This window comes from Maniola hyperantus, chromosome 25 (assembly GCF_902806685.2).
Source record: "Maniola hyperantus chromosome 25, iAphHyp1.2, whole genome shotgun sequence".
Lineage (NCBI taxonomy): Eukaryota > Metazoa > Arthropoda > Insecta > Lepidoptera > Nymphalidae > Maniola > Maniola hyperantus.
This window is the reverse complement of record NC_048560.1, coordinates 5,027,577-5,052,088: the sequence shown is the minus strand read 5'-3', so window position 1 is coordinate 5,052,088 and position 24,512 is coordinate 5,027,577. Positions and strand designations below refer to the sequence as shown.

The following is a 24,512-nucleotide window of genomic DNA, read 5'->3' as shown; positions in this document are numbered from 1 at the left end:
AAAATCGTGTCAATCCGTTGCTCAGTTGTGATGTGATTGAAGGACAAACCAACAAACAATCACAGTGGTAGTGATTATTTTAAAACATTAAAATATTGGAACTGGATAATTAGACGTTGTGATAGTAATCGCGCTCTGATTAATTAATTTGTTTTGCAATTAGTTTTTTTAGATTAAAACTCTCGGATAACTTGCGTGTTCCTAAGCGTAGGTTTTGTAGGACATTCTAATGATCCGTTAAAATATTTAAATAATACCTGCTTTTCTGAGTGACGCTTATCCTAATCCTACTATCCTACTAATATTATAAATGTGAAAGTGTGGATGTTTGGATGTTTGTTACTCAATCACGCAAAAACGGCTGAACGGATTTAGATGAAATTTGGAATGTAAATAGATTATACCCTAAATGAACACATAGGCTACTTTTTATCCCGGAAAATCAAAGAGTTCCCGCGGGATTTTGAAAAATGTAAATCCACGCGGACGAAATCGCGGGCTAGTAATACTATAACATTTCTATACCTATTCGGTATTCGGTACCTAGTTCCCGCTGAACCACACTATCTACTTATATGATTTATTGCTTGTATTGAGAATTCATATTGTATGAGAAAATTTTACTGCTGCGGACGAAATCTAGCGGAAAACATACGTGGAATGCAATTCTAGGGACAAATGTACTCATCATCATCACCATCATCAACCAATAGACGTCCACTGCTGGACATAGGTCTCTTGTAGGGACTTCCACACACCGCTGATACCAGCGGCTCGTCTCAACTCGTCTGATGTCGTCCGTCCACCTAGTGGGGGGTTCCAACGCTGCGTCTTCCGGTGCGAGGTCAAGGTGCGAGGCAAATGTACTCGTAGAAAAAAATTACGCACGGAAATCGCGCGTTTAGTTACTAAGCCTGAGATATAGAGCGCACTTTGACTTTTCTCAGACACGAGACAGATTTATGTAAGAGATATAGGTAACTCTCTCTTAAGTCTAAGCAAAGTCAGAGTGCGCTCTATAGATCTCACCCTAAGACTCTGCTGTCCGTTCGTCCGTCTGTCGGTCAGTGGGCTGTGTCTCATGAACCGTAATAGGTAGAGAGCTGAAATTTTCACAGAAGATGTATTTCTATTGCCGCTATAACAACAAAATAAAAATTCCAAAACGACCGCCATGACAATTAAAAAAATTAAGAAGTGTTCCTGACCTAGAATCATGAAATTCGGCAGGTAGGTAGGTCTTATTAGTGGCGTGCAGATCATAGAGGCATAAAAGCACTGCTTACCCTAGTTGAAATGGCTTAGTGCTCATTTTTTATGATGACCTGTCATTAAATAGGTAGTTAGCTACCTAATGCTTACCCTAGGTTCAAACCCTGTGCACGCCACTGGTCTTATAGCACACTTAAGGGGAAAAATCCGAAAACTGTGAATTTGTGATTACATCCTGAAAAAAAAATTAAAATGTGTTCATGAACAAATATTAGTATTTTCAACTTTAATTAATAGACCAAGTGGGTTATTTTATGAAAGGGCTTTACCTGTACCACCCTGTACATTCTAAAACAGATTTTTATTTATTTTTATGCATAATAGTTTTTGATTTATCGTAAAAAATTTCGAATAAAATACGACTGTAGCACGGAACGAGTCTGACTCGCATTTGGCCGGTTTTTCTTTCTCAACATTTCCATACGATAGGTTCGGTACATAATATAAGACATAGCCATACGAAATCGGGGTATAACTAAGTATTTCACTATACCTAAGTAAATAGGGAAAGTACATATAGTGTCACGGCTAATTAACCAAAGTGTTCCGTGACTAGGGTACCATAACTCGTAAGTAGATTTATTAGCACAGTGTGTAACCGATCGCGCCCCTAATTACATTTGTACACTGAATAATTGAGTGAAGTTCGTCAGAGTCAAATAATGACTTAATGTGAAAGTACCCACACGATGATCAGCAACCATAGTCATCTATCCTTGGAAAGAAGTTAGTAGGTACAAGTCCCGCAAATTGCTATTGCGCTGGAACAATGTCTCATTAACATCGAAATGACGTCATTTTGAAGTCATTTGACGTATATTTCAGTAAAATACTAATTTAGCGTTTACGGTTCCAGCGATGAAGATCAGCAAGAACTGTCGGTAGACGATCGGCAGCTGTCTCCCCCCCCACCCCAGCCACCCTCACAACGGGCTCTACGGGCAGCGGCACGCGCGGCCCGCAGTCAAAACCGCGGCGCGTGCGCGAACGGACTCCCTTGAAAAAGGACCCCGGATGGGTTCGAAACTAGTCGGGCTAACGTCGACTAAACACGTGAGTACAGCCGGGACAGATATTATTTAGAATAAAAATACTAAGTTTAGTGCTGACGTCACTAAAATGGCGGCCACGAGCATTAGTAATTTGTGGGATTGATATTAAGAGTTTAGAGAGTTATATTGGGGCCAACCAATCACAAACGAAACTATTCGAACTAAACGTTGTAATTGATTGGTGCCTCAAAATGGTTAACTCCCACTGAGGTTTTTGTCCCTGTCATTTGTATGGGATTACGTAACAGAGAGAGCGCTATACTAACTTCTTTCCGTGGATAGTGAAAATGCGAAACAACGCGAAAGTATATCTGTCTATGTTTAAAAAAGCTTGAAAAATCCACGCTGATGAAATCACGGGCATCATCAACTTATTTGATACAGAGATGCGAGTAGCTTGCATCCCGGAGAAGAAGAAAAGAGGAAAGAAAATGAAGAAGAAGAGATTTTGTACCTAAATTGTGCCACACATAACATGTTATACCTAAGAATTGGTTATCCCGGCGCTTTCTCCACTTGACCATTGAAGCCAAAATATCTCAAGCAGAAGCAGCGCCAGAATAAACTGCATAATATAGACTACTTTTTATCCCGGAAAATCGAAGAGTTCCCACGGAATTTCAAAACTGAAACTTGCGCGGACTAATTTGCGGGCATCGTCTAAGAAAATTCCTTTTCTTATAAAGTAATTAACGTTTCAAATAAAGTAATTACTAGAATGCCACACTTGAGACCGCTTCGTGCGAAAACCAATATGGCCGCCTGGGGGAGGGGGTGAAGCGGTTTAGTTGCGAGAAAATTAAACGTCATTGTAACGGGAAAAGTTTTAATGGCCTGCGATTTTTTAATTAAAAACAACAGTATTTTTAATCTAGTGGGTCAAGGTGGCACAATCATAAATACAAAATATATTTAACTAGCTGACCCGGGAACTTCGTACCGCCTAACACGTCACTCAATTGTTTTGCTTTCCCGGAACCCCTCTACTAACACTTAAACTTTATGGTATGGTATTAAAGTTCAAATTGACTTTAAAGTATTATTACGAATATTTTGTATGGGAATATAGAAAAGTGTTGTTTTTAGACTTTTTAAGGCAATTTTATAAATTTTTCTCTCCGTAAGAACCATCCTCGTACTTCAAGGAAAATTATAAACAAAGAATTAGCAAAATCGGTTCAGCTGTTCTCGAGATTTGCGATCAGCAACACATTTAGCGATTATCATCCATACTAATATTATAAATGTAAAAGTGTGTCTGTCTGTCTGTCTGTCCGTTTGTCTGTCTGTCTGCTAGCTTTTCATGGCCCTTCCGTTCTACCGATATTAATGAAATTTGGTACAGAGATAGCTTGCATCCCGGGGAAGGACATAGGCTACGTTTTATCCCGGAAAATTAAAGAGTTCCCACGGGATTTTTGAAAACCGAAACTCACGCGGACTAAGTCGCGGGCATCAGCTAGTTTTTATATATAGAGACGATAGAAAAAGATAGAGCGGTGATAAAGCCTAGTAAATTACCGCCGCCGGTTTATTAAAGCGCATGGGGTGTTTTTTTTAATTTATAGACTAGCGCTTGGCTGCAATCAGACTTGGTGTCAAGTGATGATGCAGCGCGCTTGCCTAGAAGATGCATATTCACTCTCGACTTGAAGGTACCCATATTATAATTGGAGGGGAAAATTGATGCTGGAAGGGTGTTCCAAATCTTAGCGATTCAGATTAGTAATGAGGAGGCAAAACGCTTCGTACGTATCCGTAGAATTTCGACTACGATCGGATGCAGATCTTGGCGATGCCTTGCGGTACGATAGTAGAAGGGTGAAGGAGGAACCAGGTTGAAAAGTTCTTCGGCAACTCTCCGATTTTGTAGAATACCGATAGACAGGCAACTTTGCGCCGATGTTCCAGACTTTGAAGTTTAGGATTGATCAGCGCTTCATCACCAATGAGTTTCTAGCGCGAATCTTCTGACTCTCAGAATGAGAACGGTTTTGGCCATAGTCTTCCATGCTGGCTAAGTGTAGATTGGCAGACCTCACACACACTTTTGAAAACATTATGGAGTACTCTCAGGCATGCAGGATTCCTTATACGATGTTTTCCTTTACTCTTAAAGCAAATGATATTTGTTTAAAACATACATAACTCCGAAAAGTTAGGGGTCCGGTCTGGCCGGGACCGAATTCCTGACCTCCCGAGTCCCGAATAGGGGGCGGACGTTTTAACAATCAATCTGTCTTTTCAAAACAGACCACACCTATAATTTTTTGACAAATAACAACGCTGCTTAGTATTAGGCTTAGTTATCCTACCTTACCTTATCTAGAGATTACCTACAGATAAAATTTATTATTAATTTTAGCCGTTAAACGTCTGTGCGGGGTGATCCTTCTACCTACGTGATAGGTATAGTTCCCGGCCGTTAAAATAGTCGCGGCTGATCTACGATGCAAGTGCGAGCTCGTGCAGGTATTGTTCCTCGAGCTCGTGTACTGTGTGCGAATGTAGCACTCACACTAATGCAGATGGCGAACGCAGGGTGCGGCGCGGCATGCGGGCTGGTGTATTCTGCCCCCACTGACGTCGCGTCGCACCACTGAGGGCTAAAAATACTATTAACTTCAAGAAAAGCTATTTCATTGGCGCGGATTATACTATTAAGTATTATTAAGAATTTTGTGGTTATGCGCAGTGTAGTGTACAGAATAATCGTAGCGTAAAACAGAATAATATGACTATTTATGGACATCATTTAGTTGAAAGCGATCGCTCAATTCTCATTATTCCGTGGCTCAAAATATAATTTAGCAATTTTCCCCCAAGGGCTGTCGTCGGCATATTAATAAGTGATTTGAATATCGTTTAGAGGTATTAAAACTATGGTGGCGTAAATACTTGGAGAAAATCTATAGGTACTTTGCGCCCCTCCATTTCAAGTTTTTGTTTATCTAAAGGAAAGGAAAACTACTATGCCCGGTTTCTGAGTTACTTTTAACGACGGTTTATCTATTCAATAGCGCTATTGGTCCGATAACTCGAGACAGTGCGATTCCGAACAACGCAATGCAAGATAAATTCCGTTAAAAACTTAACTGGCCAATGTGCGCCGTTTATCGGTTCCATAATATTATTTGACGTTTAATCTGTCAGTAGGTAGTTCATGGTTTACTTATTTTTAGATTAAAAAGTATTTTAATAGTAAAATCTTCGTTACTATTCAAAAGCGAAAATTGAGTTATTAGAAATCACATCATGCATTGCCAGACATGTCGTGACAACCCAGATACACTTAAAATTTTATAATATGGATATTATCAAACTACTTACCTTCAATAAATAAATTAATAATTTTATATAATTTTCAAAAATTTAAATCAGTTTTCATATATAACCAAACAGTCTGCATTAAGATTTGAGCAACACAATTAATTTAGAAAAGCGGCTGTCAAAGTTTTTGATGGCTCCATTTAACAATACATCGTTTTTCCAAGACAATAATAATTTTCATGGAAGTTTCGAGAAAAATCAACTTCGCTTTTAGGACTGACGAGTATTTATAAATACTCCTAATAATTCTCAATTCTAATTTTATTGTGTAAGTAGGTACCTACTAGTGTTTATAAATGTGTTGCTGATCGCAAATCTCGAGAACAGCTGAACCGATTTCGTTAATTCTTTTTTTATAATATTCCTTGAAGTACGAGGATGGTTCTTACGGACAGAAAAATTTAAAAAATTTGAATCGACTGTTAGGCGGTACGAAGTTCGCCGGGGCAGCTAGTTGACTTATATATTACTTCGTTTTGACAGGGTTATTGAACATACAAAATGGCACCGACTCATTGGTGCTTATGCAACCTCAGTGACGTCTGGGTTTCAAACGGGTCGTTCATTAGTAGGTATCTAAGAGGTGGCCCTGATTTATTTGGTCTCTAAACCGTGAAAAATTTTGTTCGCTTGACCATATCTTGTCATTTATATCGATGCATATTAAGTTCATTTGATCATCAATTTCATTTACGAGTATCGACTATTGCTGTATTAAAATATTGAAATATTCAGTTTATACAATTGCCACAGACTAAATTTAAAGCAGTCAATAAAGTGTAATGCGCAGGAAGAGCTGTCCAAATAAAATAAACACGCACTGCACGCGGTAAATATGCGGTCATTTGATTTCCATGATATGTCCGTTCCGCGGGAACATTTTCGTTAAGCTCATTTCACACTACGGGTTATATAAATATATAAAACGAAAAGGTGATTGACTGACTGACTGACTGACTGATTGACTGACTGATCTATCAACGCTCAGCTTAAACTACTGGACGGATCGGGCTAAAATTTGGCATGAAGATAGTTATTATGACGTAGACATTCGCTAAGAAAGGATTTTTAAAAATTTAACCCCTAAGGGGGTAAAATAGGGTTTCAAAATTTTTGTAGTCCACACGGACGAAGTCGCGGGCATAAGCTAGTAAATTATAATATAAATAGTTCGGTCAAAATAGACATTCAAGGTTACAATAATTCGCATAAGGCTAAAATTTTGTACGAATGTTGGGAACATCAATATAAATCGATGGGGACTCTTCACAATTCATTTATAGGTAGGTATACTAGATGATGCCCGGGGATGCGTCGAACAAAAACGAAAAAAAACGTGAAATAAACAATGTGGTGGCCCGACTGCGTGATCGTCAAATTTTCTTTTCAAACAATAAAATGGAAGGACATGTACTTCGTTCAAAGTTAATCAAGTGGCTAATCAATCTAGTCAGTATGATAGATAGTAACTAAATCCCCTCTTTCGTAAAATAATAGGTCGGTGCTCGGTAGTGTACCGGTCATGTCACAGTACAATAACAGTGAGCGAATGCATTCAGGTACCTTGGCGGTACTTCCCTTTGTGAATTCTAACGAATTCCTTTTCAAAATAGCTGGGTTCCTGGGGTAAACAGTGGTTGGCTTTTTTCGTCCCGTCCCATTATAGGTACTCGCGATGTTATTTAATGAATTTTGCCAATTAGATCTCGCGCAAGCGTAAGACTAAGGCTGATCGAACAAGTATGAAATTAGGGTTTTCCGAAACGGGATGAGGGAGATAATTATGCCGCCCAAGTGCTAGACTAGAAATTCTAGTCGCTAGCCCATTCTAACCATCGTCCCGTAGCATTGAGATTATCCCTACGCTGTCAAAACAGCCTTGATATCAAGTTATGGGGGCTGCACAGAGTTGGTCCTTTTATCACGCTGAGAAGCGGTTATATCCTCGACTGACAACTAGTGCCAGGAGCTAACTATGTGGGCTTAGAGCCCGCCCCATGTACCATGGATTTTGATATATATAAATTGTTATGGTATGGTTTTTGACTTGGCCAAGTCAGGTCGAACCAACTCATTCGTGCTGGGGAGGGCGTGTTTGGTATGCCCAGACGATGCCGCTAGCGGTTGCCCATCAGGAACAGCCAAGCTATGATAGTCGAACCCAAAGGTAAGACGATATGTATATATATATGTTGTCACTATACCAAATGCCATTCGCCCCGTTATGTACTTAGACTCAGATGAAAAGTATGTTTACTTAGCACTTTCAACTCATTGAAGTCCCCAACAGCAGCTAGATCCTCCTCTCGTTTCAATGTCGTTGTATCGTACTAAAGCTAGCAATTTAAATTATGTGCTAGTACAGTATTTGCAAACGGTAGCTTACTAAGGTGGTAGCATTCTATCTTGTCTAGATTAAGATATCTACAGAGACCTATTCCTGTATTAACTAGCTATGGAAGGTATTGGAAATAGCTCTTTGTCCTCGAGTTAGTATGAGGTTAAGTTCATCAATAATTCTAAGAAAGAATGAACCTTGCGTGGCAAAGAGGTAGTTAGTTCCTCTCGTCTATTGTTTCACACTGTCTATTGTCTCTATAATGCTAGGTAGGGTAACTCATTTCACGAAAGCGTCAAGCGGTAAGGGCTCATATCACATAGATAGGTAGTAATAATATTATTACATTGAGCTATAATTTAATCTCTTGTTTGACTCAGACCATAGATCGATGTAGCCCCTTATCTCTTGACCTCTTTTGAAAAACAGACTAATATTATAATAAATGAAAGAGGTTGGTTAATTCAAAATCTATTTATTGTACTTTACTTTGTTAAATGTATTAGTCAAATCTCTGATGGAGCAAAACTCTACTCTGACCACTGGAAGAAAAGTCCTTTATGTTTCTTTTCCCAGTGGTCGGGCACTCTATTCAAAAGCCATGCTATATTTTCAAGGGAAAATAGAATGCCCTGACCAAAAAACCCTTGGGCTGATGTTATATACACATTTTATATTTAAGTTACAATTATGTACAATAATCTTAGAAGTACAGTCTATAAGCTACAGTCCTACGAACCTTTTACATATGGACACACGAAATACAGACAACATGTGTTATTACAGCGAACATAATAATCATATCCGAGGACATCGTAAAAGCAACCTATCTTGGCTTTCACAAATTTAACATTTCTATGTTAAGTATTTTCGGATCGCGGCTAGGTCTGTAACCACTAACCCATTGGGTGCACTTGACCCATGCTTCCTTGAACATTATACAAGCCAGCAGTATTAAGAAGATTAGAAATAAGCTCAGACAAATTTGATCTAAGCCATTCCAGACTTGTAGAGGTAATTTATTATCCATGTCGATAGTGTACTCGCTTCTATTACTTTGAAAGTCACGTTCTATATTTAATTCCGGCGAGTAATTATATGTTGTAATTTTAAGATATCCTCAGATATTACATAATAAGACAGTTTAAGTTGTACATTACCCATAGACTGGAAAGTGTAGACCGTCTTGCTTAACACTGGCTTTAATTAATTTTCACTTATTGACTTTATACAGATATTAAGGATAAAAGGTACCCGGACAAACTCGTTAAACAAAGAGATTTTAAGGAAGGAAGGCCGCTCGGAAACGTAGAGCTTCGTCGTGGCACTCGCGCGTCACACTTCTGTCCCCTTTGCGAGGTTGATTCCAACTGCCCTGTCCGACTCCTGCGCTTCCCCTTGCCTGTCGTCTCCCCCGCTTCCGAGTTTGTCCCCTCTCGCTTCCTCCAAACTATCGCCTTCTCTGTCAACAAAAATCACTCGGCAGAAAAAATTCTCTAGTTGCAATGGTAAAATCTGAACCACATCTGTTTCGCATTTTCGTACCCTCGAGCGTAAAAACTGTATTCAGAACTATCGCTTTATGGCGCCTTGCCTATTATTTATTGCTATGAGAACGACTCACTTTGGTCGTTTCTTATTTTTTGTTTGTCCGCGTATAGAGTACTAAAAATGTTTTTTGTTCATTAGGATTTCTAGAAGGCGGCGAAAAAAAAAAGTTATTGCCGACAGCATTATACGAATGCCTTTCTAGGAACTCAGTAAAATAATAAAATAATGTTTCTATTTTGGCGATGCCGTGAAGGTGCCTACAACACACTCCCCCGAAATAAGTTTATTTTTCCTTTTGTACTATATTCCTTGTATTTTGCAAGGAGTCAAAAAAAAAGAAACTCTATTTCACTAACTATATTTAATTACCTATTTTTTTTTTTTTTTTTTTTCAAAAGTCAATTCTATGTACTGTTCGCCCCGGCAGACGTGACAGGTATTCTTTCGTGCGCACAAGTCTCAAAAAAACCTCACTCCTTTCTTTCCTATAGTTGTGCTTTTATTTTAAGTGTCTCTATAGTATCGGAAAAGGTGGATGGCGTTATAGTTTCCCTTTATCTCATTGGTATGATAGCCGGATTAATTTGCTGAAGGCGTCTTGCATTACGAATATGTATTTGAACCCGAAACGTCCTGATGGCAGAGGGCCATAAATATCGCAAAAGACTCTATCTCCTACCTCATTGGCTATTACGGTTTTAATCGGACCCGTGTGTGTTTCTAACGCATGTTTAGACTTCTGACATGTCTCACATGACCTTACGACTTTTCCTATAGCGCGCGACATATTTGTAAAGTAGTATCGCCGTTTCATCAAAGCATAAACTTTATAACGTCCAAAATGACCTATTTCCTCATGGACGCTAGTAATTAACTTCTTCTGTAAGTCCTCGGGGACATATAACCTTAAGGTGTTTCCTTTCATATCGGTTTTATATAAGACTCCTTCCTTAAGTATATAGTACTTGGATTCAGATGTGCCGACTACATTCATACGTTCGACTATTTTGCTACCGAGCTTATCGTGTCTCTGAAGGCTACCTATTTCTTTCCATTGATCTCGTATTACTCGTTCTAACGATGCCCTAAACAAATTCATTTCAGGACCCGATGCTTTGTTTGTTAAGACATCGGTGGTGCCTGCTATGTGTCGCGATAACACATCCGCCACCGCGTTTAGCTTCCCTTTCACGTGCTCCACAGTGTAATCAAAACGTCCTATGTAATGCACCCAGCGTATCATCCGTGCGCTCAATAACTTACACGTTTGTAGAAATACTAAGCTCTTATGGTCTGTTCTTATCACTAATTTCGCGCCTCTCAAGTATGTTTCGAATTTAGACAAGCTAAATATGATAGCCCATAACTCTAATTCCGTCACTGTCCATTTACTCTCCGCTAACGTAAGTGCCTTGCTACAGAAACCTAACACTCTCTCTTCTCCCTCATTATCTAGTTGGAAAACATATCCCGAGACACCTAGGTTACTACTATCAGTTTGTAAATAATAGGTATCCTTCGGATTTGGATGCGTTAAAAGTATCGTATCTATAAATAGACCCTTGACCTTCTCAAAACAATCATTTATTTCTTTCGTCCACGTCCATTTCGTACCGAGTTTCAAAAGATTACAAAGCGGCCTAACTACTTCGCTATACTTGGAAATGAACCTTCTATAATAGTTAATTACACCCAAAAAACCCCTTAATTGTTTTATGGTTCGAGGTATGGGAAATTTTAATATGGCATCTACCCGTTCAGGGTCCATACACACTCCGTCCGTGTTCACTATATGGCCTAACAGCTTCACCTCGTCACATAAGAACCGACATTTATTTAGTCTACCTGTTAACCCTGCTGCTTCTATTCTATCTAGTACCCGATCTAGGTGCTCTAGATGTAAATTGATGTCGCCTTTCGTGAATATTACAATGTCATCTAGGTAATTCACACAGAATTCACGCACGCCTTCCAATATGATATCCATGGCTCTAGAAAAGCCCGCTACAGATGTTTTCAAACCTTGAGGTAACACTTGATAAGTGTAGGTACGTCCCAAAAATAAAAATCCGGTATATTTCCTCGAATCTTTATGTAACGGTATTTGAAAGTAAGCATTGTTTAGATCGATTAATCTAATGTAATTCACCCCGTGAAAAGATTGTAAAATCTCAGAAGTAAGAGGCGGGGTCTCTGCGTCTCCTATCATTTTCTTATTCAACTCGCGAGCGTCTAACAAGAGTCTTATTGACCCGTCGCGCTTCCTAGTAAAGGTGAGTGGGCTGCAATACGGTGTGACATCCTGCTTTGTCACTCCCAAACTTTCTAACTCGTCTAATTCCGTCTTAACCTGTTCCCTATAGGCCAAAGGCACTGGATAACTATGCCTTGTAAAGGGTTCCTCATCTGTTAGTTTGATAATGTGTTCGTATCTGCCTGTTAGTCCTAACTTCTCTACAAATATTTTACAGTGTTTGTCCAACACAGGCAATAAGAGTATCCTATGTTCATTACTTATGTTCGATTTTTCCAATTGGGATTCTATAATTTTCTCACTACTTATGTCCCTACTCGATACTCTCTGATCTATTGTTCCGGAATCTTGATCTAGAATCAAGTTAATTGTGGCTGCATTCTACTCTCCCCCTAACCTTTCAATCTCGCAATCAGAATTTAGCCTAACACAAGACCTAACTTCTAAATGTTCTATGGTCATCGTCCGTTCACTCCCACAGTTAATTATCCCTTTTACTCTTTCTAACCAATCATAACCTAGTATTAACGATCTAGGCAACCGTCGCATTATTAAAATGGGTGGCTCGACTAAAGTGTTTCCCAATTGGAATTCTATCAAAACCAACCGGTTGGTACTCTCGCTTCTAGAACCAAAAGCTCCCTGAATCTGTAAGGATGGAATAGCGATTTCAGGTAGCGTTCCTCTCTCTCTAACAATCGAATCGTACAATTCTCTAGTCATTCCACTAATCTGACTTCCTGTATCTATGAGGGCCCTTACAAGGTTGCCGTATAACTTAACACATACCTCGGGTAATTTAGGCAAGGAATAATCGATACCTACATCGGTAGACTCACTATCGAGGTCGTGGAACATTGTATACAGTTTCACACTATTCCTTACGTCATGCTCACACTTGGCTCCTCTCTCATAACATTCCAATACATTGTTAAACTGATTTTCCAATAAGATTGCTATGCCTCTGTTTTCCTGTTGGGAATCGAACCCGTCGGAAATCGCACTAACTCTCAAGCGTCGTTGAATGCCATTCAACTTGCCCCCCAGACTATGCCCTGGTTTCCAGCCGTTGTTAATTAGAATATTGTAAGCTACGTTAGCCGCATCGCGCCTCGTGGTCCGTTCACCCCTTTCGTCACAAAACGTCAAAACATTGGACCGCGTGTGTGTGGGGAAATCTAGTTTTTTGCTAGTGTGTTTTCCTCCACTGGTTTCGGTCCGATACCGCTACCGCTTTCCTTCACAAACGCAACAGCCGGTCTGTTGTTTACATTCTCGTTTTTGTTGAATGTAGGTTTACCGTAATACGATCTGTTACCTGCATACCCCCGACGGTATCCACGTCCTCTACCTGCATTAGAGTTACCTACTCGCCTGCTAGTTGATATCGTTGCAACGACGGGTTGTGCCGGGATCGACCTACCGTATTGTCTATCTCTATACGTTCTACCTGACGCGACCCGCGCAATACCTTTCGATTTCTCGCTAATGTTTTGTTCCAGACTTCGTAAGAAATTTATACCATCCATTATGGTCACCTCGCCCTGTCGTGTAAACCACAAGCGTTGCATGTCTATCGGAAAATGTCTCATGATGGAGTTAACTAAATCTCTTTCACTGAATGCGATTGTTAGTGATTGCATTGACTCAGCATAATTTGCGAAATGTTCCGACATAGACATCCCAGACTCACTAGTATAAGTCGCATTAATCAGTTTATACCTAACTGACTCCTGGATTTGTTCCGTCCAGTAAACGCGTCTAAAATCCGTTTCAAAATCGGTGAAAGTTACCCAATTTTTTGAGTAAAGATCCATGACCTTTCGTGCATGACCCGTAATGCACCCTAACGCGATGTCTACCCCCCGATCAGACCCATTTACTGCCTTAATATATCTATTCAACTTCTTCAAAAAAGTTATAGGATTGGTCAACGGTTTACCATCAAAGTTAGGTTTATTTATAGATGGTTGTACCACATAGACGTTTCTTGTCTCAGTGGATGACGCGTTAGGCGCGTTCGAACCTGAGCTGGTAGATTCTTGCCTATCTAGACTACAATTATCCGATACATTGTTAGCCTCGCTCGATAGAACACTCGTATTATCTACTGATGCTAGGGTTTGCAATTTTTTTTTCAAATTCGCCTAATTTTTTCAAAATCAACTCTAAAGTCGAGTTGGTTACGGTCTCATTTAGCGTATTCGTTCCTATCTCGCCGAGCTCCGATGTTTGGCTAGTGGACGGTCCGGTTTCTACGAATGTCCCTACCTGGACTTGGGTTTGCGAGACCTCTGGTTTTTTTTCTAGTATTACGTTTTACCTTGCTTGGCGGCATAACTATTTGTTATTATATTCTCTTTAAAATTGCTCTACTGTTGCCCGGCGGTTCCGTTACGCCGACAAAGTTCGTTTTGTCCGTTTACGCACGCCTACTTTGTTAGTAGTTAGGTAAGTTGAGTACAGTGTTTACGCTTGGAGTTGGCGAAGTTACAGATGTAATAATAATCTTAAGTATAGATAAAGCTTAGTCTAGGGTTAAGCAAGGAAACAGGTTCCTGGGTACCGCCGCTCCTTAATGATCCTGTAATAGATACATCTTATATAAGATATGCAGCTTCTTTATGCTCCCCCTATATCCTAGGATAGCTTGTAAATGTTATAATACATTATAATTAAAATGACAAGTACACCAGCTTGTTGGAAATTCCTGTAAATTGTACATTTCTAAGCATAATCATTATATATGTAATAACATGCAATCTTTATTTTGTCTCTCCATATGTTGTTTGCAAATGGTCCCTACTGTTTCTACGTTGTGTATATGATATATATATATATTTTTTTCTTTTTATTTATATCCAGTCGTATCGTTATTTCGAGTACGTATCTGGATCCTGGTCTTGCGGTACCATTTTCTGTGGTGGCCCGACTGCGTGATCGTCAAATTTTCTTTTCAAACAATAAAATGGAAGGACATGTACTTCGTTCAAAGTTAATCAAGTGGCTAATCAATCTAGTCAGTATGATAGATAGTAACTAAATCCCCTCTTTCGTAAAATAATAGGTCGGTGCTCGGTAGTGTACCGGTCATGTCACAGTACAATAACAGTGAGCGAATGCATTCAGGTACCTTGGCGGTACTTCCCTTTGTGAATTCTAACGAATTCCTTTTCAAAATAGCTGGGTTCCTGGGGTAAACAGTGGTTGGCTTTTTTCGTCCCGTCCCATTATAGGTACTCGCGATGTTATTTAATGAATTTTGCCAATTAGATCTCGCGCAAGCGTAAGACTAAGGCTGATCGAACAAGTATGAAATTAGGGTTTTCCGAAACGGGATGAGGGAGATAATTATGCCGCCCAAGTGCTAGACTAGAAATTCTAGTCGCTAGCCCATTCTAACCATCGTCCCGTAGCATTGAGATTATCCCTACGCTGTCAAAACAGCCTTGATATCAAGTTATGGGGGCTGCACAGAGTTGGTCCTTTTATCACGCTGAGAAGCGGTTATATCCTCGACTGACAACTAGTGCCAGGAGCTAACTATGTGGGCTTAGAGCCCGCCCCATGTACCATGGATTTTGATATATATAAATTGTTATGGTATGGTTTTTGACTTGGCCAAGTCAGGTCGAACCAACTCATTCGTGCTGGGGAGGGCGTGTTTGGTATGCCCAGACGATGCCGCTAGCGGTTGCCCATCAGGAACAGCCAAGCTATGATAGTCGAACCCAAAGGTAAGACGATATGTATATATATATGTTGTCACTATACCAAATGCCATTCGCCCCGTTATGTACTTAGACTCAGATGAAAAGTATGTTTACTTAGCACTTTCAACTCATTGAAGTCCCCAACAGCAGCTAGATCCTCCTCTCGTTTCAATGTCGTTGTATCGTACTAAAGCTAGCAATTTAAATTATGTGCTAGTACAGTATTTGCAAACGGTAGCTTACTAAGGTGGTAGCATTCTATCTTGTCTAGATTAAGATATCTACAGAGACCTATTCCTGTATTAACTAGCTATGGAAGGTATTGGAAATAGCTCTTTGTCCTCGAGTTAGTATGAGGTTAAGTTCATCAATAATTCTAAGAAAGAATGAACCTTGCGTGGCAAAGAGGTAGTTAGTTCCTCTCGTCTATTGTTTCACACTGTCTATTGTCTCTATAATGCTAGGTAGGGTAACTCATTTCACGAAAGCGTCAAGCGGTAAGGGCTCATATCACATAGATAGGTAGTAATAATATTATTACATTGAGCTATAATTTAATCTCTTGTTTGACTCAGACCATAGATCGATGTAGCCCCTTATCTCTTGACCTCTTTTGAAAAACAGACTAATATTATAATAAATGAAAGAGGTTGGTTAATTCAAAATCTATTTATTGTACTTTACTTTGTTAAATGTATTAGTCAAATCTCTGATGGAGCAAAACTCTACTCTGACCACTGGAAGAAAAGTCCTTTATGTTTCTTTTCCCAGTGGTCGGGCACTCTATTCAAAAGCCATGCTATATTTTCAAGGGAAAAATAGAATGCCCTGACCAAAAAACCCTTGGGCTGATGTTATATACACATTTTATATTTAAGTTACAATTATGTACAATAATCTTAGAAGTACAGTCTATAAGCTACAGTCCTACGAACCTTTTACATATGGAGACACGAAATACAGACAACATGTGTTATTACAGCGAACATAATAATCATATCCGAGGACATCGTAAAAGCAACCTATCTTGGCTTTCACAAATTTAACATTTCTATGTTAAGTATTTTCGGATCGCGGCTAGGTCTGTAACCACTAACCCATTGGGTGCACTTGACCCATGCTTCCTTGAACATTATACAAGCCAGCAGTATTAAGAAGATTAGAAATAAGCTCAGACAAATTTGATCTAAGCCATTCCAGACTTGTAGAGGTAATTTATTATCCATGTCGATAGTGTACTCGCTTCTATTACTTTGAAAGTCACGTTCTATATTTAATTCCGGCGAGTAATTATATGTTGTAATTTTAAGATATCCTCAGATATTACATAATAAGACAGTTTAAGTTGTACATTACCCATAGACTGGAAAGTGTAGACCGTCTTGCTTAACACTGGCTTTAATTAATTTTCACTTATTGACTTTATACAGATATTAAGGATAAAAGGTACCCGGACAAACTCGTTAAACAAAGAGATTTTAAGGAAGGAAGGCCGCTCGGAAACGTAGAGCTTCGTCGTGGCACTCGCGCGTCACACTTCTGTCCCCTTTGCGAGGTTGATTCCAACTGCCCTGTCCGACTCCTGCGCTTCCCCTTGCCTGTCGTCTCCCCCGCTTCCGAGTTTGTCCCCTCTCGCTTCCTCCAAACTATCGCCTTCTCTGTCAACAAAAATCACTCGGCAGAAAAAATTCTCTAGTTGCAATGGTAAAATCTGAACCACATCTGTTTCGCATTTTCGTACCCTCGAGCGTAAAAACTGTATTCAGAACTATCGCTTTATGGCGCCTTGCCTATTATTTATTGCTATGAGAACGACTCACTTTGGTCGTTTCTTATTTTTTGTTTGTCCGCGTATAGAGTACTAAAAATGTTTTTTGTTCATTAGGATTTCTAGAAGGCGGCGAAAAAAAAAGTTATTGCCGACAGCATTATACGAATGCCTTTCTAGGAACTCAGTAAAATAATAAAATAATGTTTCTATTTTGGCGATGCCGTGAAGGTGCCTACAACAACAACCATAAAAAGTTCTATAATTTTGTAAAAGTTTACGATATATTGCATATACTGACTTACTGTCTGACTTACGCTAGAGGCCAACGAATGTTGCGTAAGTAGGCCACTCGAAGTCAATGCCGCGTCGTAGGCGAGGCATTGACCCGAGTTTTGCACGCTATACATTGCGGATTTGAAAAATACTAAAACTACAAAATGAGGCAAATAGTTATTGGTATTGGATTGTGTTTAGGTAGTATAACAATGATGCTAAGTTTTTGCTAGCGTTCTGGCTACACTCTGTCGATAACTCAAGGAAATTTTCTGGGTTCTGGCACAAGCGACTAAAATATCCTTAGGTCTCTGAAGCCGCACAAACAATAAGAGCTACCGAAAGGGAACGTAAAGCGGCAGTCCGTTAAGACGCCATTGAATCCGGATAAGATCCCTAAAATCCGATTGTGCGGATACTGTTACACTTAGCGTTTATTTGGAGAGCAGGCGACAAGAAAGGAAAGGAGAGAGAAAGAAGGATTTACTGAAGAACTCTATTATACCAATGTGGTGAAAATACGACGAAAGAAGTAAACTTACTAGGTCCAAGCTAAATAATCTATATATATATAAAAAGAAAAGGTGACTGACTGACTGACTGATCTATCAACGCACAGCTCAAACTACTTGACGGATCGCGCTGAAATTCGGCATGCAGATAGCTATTATGACGTAGACGTCCGCTAAGTCCGCTAAGAAAGGATTATTCAAAATTCAACCCCTAAAGGGGTAAAATAGGAGTTTGAAGTTTGTATGAAAGTCTGTCAGTTTTGAAGTTAGAATCGCGAAATTTGTAGTTAATATTTTTGAAATTAGCAGTATGACATATGTTAAAATCTCATTGTTAAAGATCAACCCTAAGGGTGTAAAATAGGGGTTTGAAATTTGTGTAGTCCACGCGTACGAAGTCGCGGGCATAAGCTAGTATAATATAAAACTCTTAGCATCAAACACAAAAAAAAATACAATGAAATTATGAATAAGATAATGAATAAAGAAAATAAAACTAAACAGTAGATAGAAAATAAAACTAAACAGTAACAAAAAAATGTGATTTCACAATCTATTGACGTGCTTTTCGATAATTTAAAATGGTTATTACCTTGGATTTTACACTTATAAGTTAAAACTCATGGATATGGATTTTACGTATTTTGGAAGACCCTCTATTTAATAATCACTTAGAAATAATTTATTTTTGACATAGGCAAATACCCAATTGTATATACACCAGTCACCATCCCATGGTGTAGAGTAGAATGTTGTATTATTCTATTATGTCATAAATGTTGTATTTACTTTACGTACCTACTCAAAGGAAACTGAGGCACGGAGGCACACGAGTAGATATTATAGACCAGAGGGGAAGCTTCACACTAGCTCACGCACACCACGACGTGCCACGGACGCTCCGTGCGCCCAGTTTGGCGGCAAACGGAGCGTCCGTGACACGTCGTGGTGTGCGTGAGCTGCGCTAGGGTGAGTGAACCTACAGCCAGCCGCTAGTATGAAGCTTCCCCTCTGGTCTATATATCTACTCGTGTGACGGAGGAAGCGTAAAGGCAACAGGTATGAGTTAATACTCGTACATAATAACACGTTGAGTAATCTGTTTGTTTGCTCTGGTTTATGCAGGTGGCTTAATACCGTAAAATGGAGCGCTGAGTGCCAAAATAAAAACAAGCCCGTCCGCGCATAATCTTACAGCGTTAGTTTTATGCAGGAATATCTATGGTGGAATTGAGCTCTTTTGATCGTATCGTTAAGACAGCCATGCCTAAATAGCCTACCGGCGCGGCGCTCTTTTGGCAAGAGAGTCCGTGGATTCTAATAAAGTTTTTTGAAAATAATCACCTTGACGACCTCCCTGGCGCAGTGGTGAGCGCTGTGGTCTTAATAGTGGGAGGTCCCGGGTTCGATTCCTGGCAGGGGTTTGGAATTTTATAATTTCTAAATTTCTGGTCTGGTCTGGTGGGAGGCTTCGGCCGTGGCTAGTTACCACCCTACCGGCAAAGCCGTGCCGCCAAGCGATTTAGCGTTCCGGTACGATGCCGTGTAGAAACCAAAGGGGTATGGGTTTAATAAAAACTGCCATATCCCTTCCAGGTTAGCCCGCTATCATCTTAGACTGCATCATCACATACCACCAGGTGAGATTGCAGTCAAGGGCTAACTTGTATCTAAATAAAAAAAAAACAACAATTGACAAGAGTATTTATTTATTTTATTTTATTTATTTATTTTATATCTAATTAGAACGGCAGTGCCACTTACACTAACTAGATGATTAATAATAAATTTAAATACAAATAAAGGTACAAGAAAAAAGACATAAAATACAAAACGATAAAAGATCAAAGAATTTTGAATATGTACGCTGAGAACATGTATGTTGTTATACTCATTCGGGAATCGAACTCTATACCTATGCAAAATTAAAACTCTATATTCCATTTCATCCACATTACAAGTACATACTACAGCACAAAGATGGTTGAAATGTAATTAAATAAAGTTAATTGATAATTATGCGCATGGGGAATTAATTAAATTAACCTTTTACCTCATTATGAATTTTAATTTTCCGTGGAAATTCCGTAAATACGGATGTTTTTATCAGACTGTGTGTTGTTATTAAATTAGCAATGAAGATTGTTCCATACTTGATGCATATATTTTAATTACAATGTAAATATATAAAAGGAAAAGTGACTGACTGACTGACTGACTGGCTGACTGACTGACTGATCTATCAACGCATAGCTCAAATTACTGGACGGATCGGGCTGAAATTTGGCATGCAATCGCAGATAGGGGTTTGAAATTTGTGTAGTCCATGCGGACGAAGGGACGGGCATCGGCTAATAAACTAAATTAAGAAAGTAAGAATTTTTACCCGACTACGGCAACAGTCTGTATGTTTGTATCTATGTGTGTTCCACCATAGCGCCTAAACAACTGGGCTGATTTTGATGAATGAGGTTGTTATGGTCCGGGTGGCTACATTTTATACGAACAAAATTGATCTGACAGATGTTACATTCAAAAAAGTGGGGGGTCTCCAAAAAAAAATTTTTTGCCCTTGTATTGAGTGGGTGTCAAATAATAGAGGAAAAATCTCAGTATTTTTATCATAAATATAAATATATAGTTCTAGCTGATGCCTGCGACTTCGTCCGTGTGGAATTAGGGTTTTTCAAAAATCCCGTGGGAACTATTTGATTTTCCGGGATAAAAATGTAGCCTATGTCACTCTCCAGGTCTTTATCTATACCCATACAAAAAAACACGTCAATCCGTTGCACCGTTGCGACGTGATTGAAGAACAAACCAACAAACAAATACACTTTCGCATTTATAATAAGGGTACTGATACTATTAAAATATACCAAGCGAAATATACCAGAAACCCAATTTTACTATAATATTTCAGGGTTTTTTAAGACGATCGTAGTCGGGTTTTAGTTATCATACTTTACAAATATTTTTCCTCATATTTATAAAGACGATTAAAAACAATTTAATTACCAACAGAGATTAATTAGTTTACTAGTTCCGAGAACGATGATTAAACTAATCTTCTAACTATGTTGTGTGTTATGTCTTAGATTATACACTAAATGTGTTTACTTATGATAGTAGGTGCTAAGTTGCTAACGGATGCCCACGACTTCATCGGCATGGATGTATTAGATTTGCCAAAATCCCGTGGGAACTAGGGGTCAAAAGTCTATATCACTTTCCAGGTCTTTATCTATACCCATGCAAAATATCACGTCAATCCGTTGCACCGTTGCGACATGATTGTAGGACAAACCAACAAACCAATAAACCAACAAACAAACACACTTTCGCATTTATAATAAGGGTAAATATGTACAGAATTTGTCCAGTTACAGTTTTATTACAAGTATATTATAGAAATAGATTTTTATACACATGACATAATTACATTTTCCGTAAGATGCACTGTGAAACTTATGTGCAATCAACAGTCTATTAAATCACCTAATTATAATAGATATTAATATCCAATTAGGCTAATTAGTTTGGAACAGCTCATTAGTTTGGAAGATACAGGGAAATATCTATACATATGTATGTGATACACTGTTAACATTAAAACACATGGCCTGATGATCGAACCATCGCCGGCTCACTATAACAGAGGACTGGTGTCCTCTCAGAATGGGAAGGGTCAATAATGATCATGTAGACAACTCAAAACATATTTTGCATGTCAATTGACGAAACATATTGGAATCATCATGATCAACCTATCGCCCGGCTCACTACAGAGCACGGATCTCCTCTCAAAGTGAGAAAGTGAGAAGGGTTTTGGCCATAGTCTACCACGCTGGCTAAGTGCGGATTGGCAGACTTCACACACCTTTGAGAACACTATGGAGAACTCTCAGGCATGATTTCCTCACGTTTTCCTTCACCGTTAAAGCAAGTAATATTTAATTTCTTAAAAAACACATACCTACTTAACTCCATAAAGTTAGAGGTGCGTGCCCAGAATCGACTCCCCAGCCTCCAGAATAGGAGGCGGAAATTCTAACCACTAAGCTATCACCACTTTTAGGTCTAGAATTTTGAGATTATGCATCTTGGATCTCTTTATAACCTATAGTAGATCCCTACTAAGAAAAGATTTTCAGAAGTGTGTGAAAAGATTTTCGGGAGTTTAAAATCCACGCGGACGAAGTCGCGGGAAAAAGCTAGTTCACTTATAAAAGTAATAAACGCACTACGGAGATAACTTTCAGCAAGTACATACGTTTTATCGCGCAATCAACCCAAAATGACTCCACTTACCTGATAAAACGCCAGAATCGCTTAAAATCCGCCCAAAACCCGCCCATAAACGTCAAAAACACACCACTATAGCTACAACAAAACAAACACTCGACAATATGAAAGAAAATCGAAAGCAAAATATGAGAAAAAATCCACGAAAATCACTGCGAAACAAACAATAATTTCTGTCAACACAAAACAATTTAATTTTAAATTTTTTGTTAATATATTTTTCTATCACGCACGTGTGGAAATTCGGTTAAGGGAAACACGTCCGTCGTCGATGGTTTCCGAAAACGTACTGAAAACACGAGTTTACTGAAACGCCCTGCGCCTTCATGCCTGTAAAATGGTTCAGCTACACTATCGGAATTCAGCATATGATACATGATATCGCAATTTGAGTGGCCGGCAGCAATAGTAGATATCATTGCGCACATTCTTTTGAAAATCCCGCGGAAACTCATTGTTTTTCCGAAAATAATATCTATACTTTAGTTTTCCTTAGATTACTTAAAAGATAAACCAATGGCAGAAACCTTCTTGGAAATAGGTGTAAGGGACGCTATTTGCCCGGCGCTTTACTCCTTCTGGGGTTAGGTTTAGCACTCGTATTATGATTTCACTGTCAATTCGCGTAACAAGGTCGTATGGGCGCGTACCGCGTAGACTATGACGCCTCTTAAGCATTTCAGCGAGAAGCTACTTGTTTACCTTTAAAGTAAACTAAGGAAAACAACCGGCCAAGTGCGAGTCAGGCTCGCGCACTGAGGGTTCCGTACTAGTCTTATTTTATCGACATTTTTCACGATAAATCAAAAACTATTATGCCTAAAAATAAATAAAAATCTGTTTTAGAATGTACAAGTAAAGCCCTTTCATATGATACCCCACTTGGTATAGTAATCTTACTTTGAAAGTTGAAAATAGCAATATTTTTTCATGACCACAATTTAATTTTCTTTGTGTGATGTAACCACAAATTCACGGTTTTCAGATTTTTCCCCAAATGTCAGCTATAAGTAACCTACCTGCCAAATTTCATGAATCTAGGTCAACGGGACGCCCTGTAGGTTTCTTGACAGACAGACAGACAGACAACAAAGTGATCCTATAAGGGTTCCGTTTTTCCTTTTAAGGTACGGAACCCTAAAAATATAAATAAGTTCACCACATGGAGAACTATTCGCTGACACAGAATACCGCGACTGCCAGCTGGCTAATTTGACAAACATAATTAAAATTCGTCCAACAGAAAGCATTCACCAATTATCCTGAATAGTGTGACCAGTACGCTTAGTGCGAGATTTTATGTCTCACCGACGTTGATAGTAGTCGAGTGTCGAAAACCTTCCGCATTATAGTAAACTGGATCTTAACTACCTTGTTTTAAAGCTCAAGTTTGTCTACACATCTACAGCCAGCGCTCCAAGCGGAAACGTTGCGAAATTAAAATCAGTCGCACTGAATTTTTGACTTCAATTCAAGGCTCTTTAGGTCCATTTTACTTTGACGGTATTGTCTTTCGACTCTTGAATTCTAGCAACGTTTGGTGAGATGTAAAATTGTATACTAAGCGTACAGATGATTTGCCGCATGCCGAACTATCGTAAATTTGTCCGAACTCATCAGTTGCCGAATCCCGATAGTGGAGCCGTACCATAACATCTTACTGGAAAAAATTCCAGCGTTGACGAAACTATTTTCAACCTTATGTCTTACATGTTTAGGGTGATGATTGTGTGTGGATTTTTTAGTTAGAGATACGATAGTTTGGAGATTAATCATTAGATAGTTTGTTTGATCTGATCTGATCTTGTTAGTTGTTAAGATTATGATGAAATATGTGAGCCTCTCACACCCAGTAGAGTTCTCTGTAGTTAATTAAAGATATCGTTTGCGTAAAAAATCTGCCTGGCTGTTCAGCGTATGGATGTAGCCAGTATTTCAGGTAAGTGCTTTTATTTTAAAGGTAGTACTTATAGTCCAATCGGAGGTCGGGGGTTCGATCCCGGGCACACACCTCTAACTTTTCGGAGTTATGTGCGTTTAAAACATCGTGAGGAAACCTGCATGCCTGAGAGTTCTCCATAATGTTCTCAAAGGTGTTTGAAGTCTGCCAATCCGCACTTGGCCAGCGTGGTAGACTATGG

At 39.1% G+C, this 24,512-nt stretch overlaps 1 protein-coding gene across 2 annotated transcripts in view; it reads right to left on the bottom strand.

Moving 5' to 3' along the window:
* Positions 1-22,644, bottom strand: part of SPR (Sex peptide receptor) — a 196,747-nt gene extending 174,103 nt beyond the window's left edge. For both annotated transcript variants that reach the window (XM_069507218.1, XM_034981613.2), the window contains exon 1: positions 22,378-22,644. The gene's annotated coding sequence lies outside the window, so the exon portion shown is untranslated. The remainder of the gene's footprint in view (positions 1-22,377) is intronic.
* Positions 22,645-24,512: the final 1,868 nt, after the last annotated feature.